We start from the raw sequence: 4,886 nt of genomic DNA on the forward strand, positions 1-4,886 counted from the left end.
GCTCATAAAATTTTGTTTGGCAAAAAAAATTTAAAACAAACTCTTTGTTCAATAATTTCGTTCATTGTAAACTTGGCATCATAATAAAAGCCAGTGCTGCCTACCAAAAAAAAATATTTTTAAATCCCTTCAGCGTAGGCAATTTAAATTAACAATTCCAGGTCCTTTTTGATAGAATATATCGAAATATGAATTAATTTCAATCACTCAACCTTAATTAATTATTGAATTAGTAACTGTTCATATTTCAGATTACCCCCCAAGCAATATAATAAATACCGATTCCGGCATATCCTTACTTATATTTTAATTTTTTGCATGCTAGTTATAATTTTTTCATTTTACAACGTATCATTATATTACAGTATGAGTCATTTTAATGACCATGTATTCATTAATGCTATCCATTCATTTTGATTGATTAAAATCAAATGTTTATTATGTATTATAAAGTAATATAGCTTTTAACATTATAACTTTATAATGTTCTACATAAAAGGAGAGACGGAGAAAGTTTCAATACTCTTTTTTTTTATTTCAATTACTCCAGGTTGGATTGACTTAGACGAGCCAACACAGAAACATATGTTTGATAATATTAAGAATTAAACAAAATAGCTCAAATTATATTTTTTACTGAATAAATAACTATACTTTTAATCATGTAAAATGATAAAATTTCAATTTATAATTGTAGATTAAGGTATAGTAAGATGTAAAGCGTACTTCTATAAAATGACATTTAAGAATATGAGGAAAATTGGAACACTTTTTTTATAATTACTCAAATGTCTCCTCACTGAGTGAGTTATGAATTTTGGTAAAATTATATCAACTATTTGCAAAATAACCACTAATTCAAATGATGTCAGTTATAGGAAAAGCAATTGCAATACAAAAAAATAATTATCTCTAGTATACTACTCTCACACTTCAAAAACAGTCTTTACACAATATCTCAAAGAAATTGACAAAATAATTATATTTATGTAATGTAAGATTGTTTTAGTTGAATAAACAATCTTACAGCAAAAGTATAATTATAGTTTTCCCTTAAAATGATTTACATCTTATAATATAAAATGCTCTATTTTGACAAATTTGAATTTTATTTTTGATATTAAATTTTATTTTTTTCATAAAAGGTAGTGTTCAACTTCTTAATCTTGATTAATATGAATAAAAAATATTAATTCTTTTTTTTTTATCAAAAGGAACATTTTTGAAAAAGAATTATCCCTCTAACATTTTAAGAGCCACTCTAATGTACAATGTCCTGCACTACCATTGGAACACACTTTTACTTCATACAACCCCTGAACAAATGCAATTTAACGATTTTTTTAGTTTTATTTAATAGCATAGATGGTAAAAGCATTTTAATTTTTAATATGAATTATATTAGCTTCTATTCTTCGACAGATTACAAGTTTTGTTGATGTCCCAAAAGAAGAGCATTGCATCCCTTGAGCGACTTCACGCAGTTGTGTGATGCGGAGCAAGTAAGCTCTACAACTCCTCATAGACATAGAATATCAGGGTAGGGGAGTTGGAGTACGCGTCTAGTTGTCCCCAAATGCTGCCACGTTGTCATGGAGACAATTTTGCACCTTTTTGGTCTTGTGATCATATTTAATAACTTTTTGGAACAGATTTACCTTCCATTTGCATTTTTGTCTATCCAGGGCTTCACCACCGATCTCAGGATCTCCAAATGGACCTCAGTGTTCACTCTCTCGGAGATTCAATCAGAAAGTACAGTGTAGCCCGCGCTTCTGATGATGCCCAATACCATGATGAAGGACGTATTTTTTATCCTCAAGGTAAGAGTCGCTTTGTTCATCAAAGACCTGTGAATTAATTGTCTTATGACTTTTGCTTTAGTTCAGTAATCATGATTCTTGTAAAGTTCTCAATCTCGACAAATGACTCAAAATGAAAACATATTTTTTTATTAGTCCCTTAACTTCTTGTATAAACGGGAAAAACTTTGCCTGCTCTCGCTCAATAATTTTGAACGGCGCTCAATTGAGCACTGCTCACAAAAGCTATGCATTTCAGCTATAGTACCTATACAAGACCAATAAGGAGCTATCTTTGGACTGAAAAAGTTAATCCGGACCGGATTGATAGGACTGGAGTATTTTTAGTTTTTTCATACTGATCCAATACTACTAAAGAACAATATTTGCAATATCCAAATCAAACCAAAAAATGTATTTTGTTCTATGATATTTGATATCAATTGATAGTTTTAAAGATAGTAAATGTGAACAATTAGAAAATTACTTTGACGAAGTGTACATTTTTAAATAGCAATATATAGCTATATGGTACTACTCCAAAGTACATATTATCTACTTAGCGATATTAAATAATATTGTGCACATATATAGTTGAAAAATAATTACCCAATATTGAAGATATAACAATTACATTTTTAAATTTATAATTAGGTAGGTATACAATGATAGAGGCTTTAGAACAGCTAGAGTGTTTTTAATAGGGTGACTAGGAGATTGAACTTTTACAAAATTGAATCAATAAGAAGAACTAAGAAGTACAATACAACTTATTGTAAAGTAGTGATTTCAAATGAATAATATTATCAGTTGTCAGAAAACTCACCAACAGAAAATTTGTCTACAAAAGTTTTTACTTGGATAGCTCGCACTGGGAAAATTAGTATAGGATATAGCTATTTTAAAGTAAATAATAATATCACTTATGTAATAATGACTAATGTGTTCAAACCAGGGAAAAAATAAGTAATTTTAATAAATATTAGATTTAAAAAAGAAAAAAGAAAAAGAAGACAGCAATTCGAATGGAAGAAGTGCTGATCACTTAATTATACGTTTTCAATTATCATTAGAATGTAGACATGATGGATTATTCATATTAGAAAAGACTCACGGATGGACGAATAAGCATGACATCAGATTAGGCAAGAGCAGTGATTTCATTTTCGTCATGAGCGAGGATGTATCTGTGGAAGAGGTGGTTTGATGTGGTGAGGCAAGTCATTTAAAGGATTCGAGGAGTCACTCAAAGGTCTGGTCTTAGGAGAGATGGAGGAAATGAGAGATATAAACGAGGAAACCTGTACAGTTTAGTACATTTGGAGCAACTTAGAATTGGAATAGAGAGACGAGCACAATTTTTATCGTCTACTCATCAGTATTCTTTCTTATTTGAAGAGTAGAAATCAGGTTGGATTACGGAGTCACTCAAGGGACTTGAATCCTCTGAGTTAAATATCTAGAACTAGGAATTCATACCTGAAATTTATCTGAAGCCAAGTTATAAGAACCTTAACAAGGGACTTTAGACTCTTTCAACGTTCTTTTTCATTATATTTTCATATTATGATACAATGACATATGAATATGAATATGTCATTTGTAATACTAGTCTTCAGTGATATATATTAAAGAAAATAAAAACACAACTTAATATATTCATTCATTCCAATTCACAATGTGAATTCCCCTTCCATTTTATTAATGTCATAACCCATATTACTACCCATTCCTTTATCAATGTTTCATTCCATTAATTAATGTTATTTGTTTTAACCTACATAAATATATTTTTCAACACTTCAAAAAAGGCTTTATTTTTTTCTATTTGACACTTCATCTAATAAGATTTACTGTGGTACGTAAGGTTGGGCAATATTCTAGGCTATCCAAGATATCCGGCACCTTATATTTTTCTATATGTTATTGTATTTTAATTTGTCCTAATTTTATGCCTATGATACTTTTTTGAAGTAATTCCAATAAATCCTGATGATATTCAAAAAAATTATTTTCTAAATATTTGGATATCATGTCACATGATATCGTAAAATGCCTCCATAAATAAAGACTTAATATATGCAATTGAAAAACCATTTAAATTAGATTTGATCCAAATTATTTGTTCTAGTATATTGTATTATTTAATAATAAATTATTTACATATCTATATACCTATAAGATAATATTAAACATTTAAAAATAATTGAAATTCCAAGATATTGCTTTCAGAATGTTTAATTTTTCATTGGAATTATATTAATTCTTGCAATCTTTGATTACGATTTTTAATAGCCCGTCTTGATACAATATCCGAGACAAACCTTTTTCTATTTTTAAATAATCTAACTTTTTTCAAAAGAAATACAAACATATTTCCATAAAAATGAGTTAAAAAAAATTCAATAATTAACTTCTGTTCAAAAAAATTAAATTTCGGGAAAATATATTTTGAATCAAAATTTCTAAAATCAATAGCTACTCACGGAAAGTTAAATTTCAAATATTACTTTTTTTTGTAAATTTTTTCAAAAATCAACAACTTATTACAAAAAATTAATTTATTGACAAAAGTTTAAATTAAAAATGTTTACAAATTTTTTTTTTATTGTCAATGTGTTTAGTTTCTGGTTTTACAATTTTATTGTTGTTTTTATTGGAATTTTAAAGGGTTGCTTGTAGATTTTTATAGTTGCATGTGATTATAAATATATATATTTTGATTAAAGATGTCTTTTGTGCGAAGGATTAAATTTAACTATAGGTTTATTTATAATTTATAACAATGCAACGTCTTCAAATTTTAATAAAGACAAAAAAAGAATTTGGACACTTAATCCTTGGAATTTGTAACAAATTACTAACCATTTTAAGCTATAAAATTGGATGTAACATTAATTGGATTTTTATAATGAATAGACATAAAATTGCAATGAGACCATCCAAATTGTTTATAAATATGTGCAAAACCAATAAATACTACTATCACAATTAGTACTATATATTGGAGACAAAAATATTGATTTTTAATCATATTATCGAATAAAGATTGGTATTTTGATATTCAATTTACTAAACTCCGCA

General features: G+C 27.5%; 1 long non-coding RNA gene across 1 annotated transcript; it reads left to right on the forward strand.

Moving 5' to 3' along the window:
• Window positions 1-1,168: 1,168 nt before the first annotated feature.
• Window positions 1,169-2,811, forward strand: LOC121121745 (uncharacterized). Its single transcript, XR_005865557.2, has 3 exons — window positions 1,169-1,368; window positions 1,423-1,823; window positions 1,885-2,811. It is a non-coding gene; the product is annotated as an uncharacterized lncRNA (long non-coding RNA).
• The last annotated feature ends 2,075 nt before the right edge of the window (window positions 2,812-4,886 follow it).

Source organism: Lepeophtheirus salmonis, chromosome 7, assembly GCF_016086655.4.
Source record: "Lepeophtheirus salmonis chromosome 7, UVic_Lsal_1.4, whole genome shotgun sequence".
Lineage (NCBI taxonomy): Eukaryota > Metazoa > Arthropoda > Copepoda > Siphonostomatoida > Caligidae > Lepeophtheirus > Lepeophtheirus salmonis.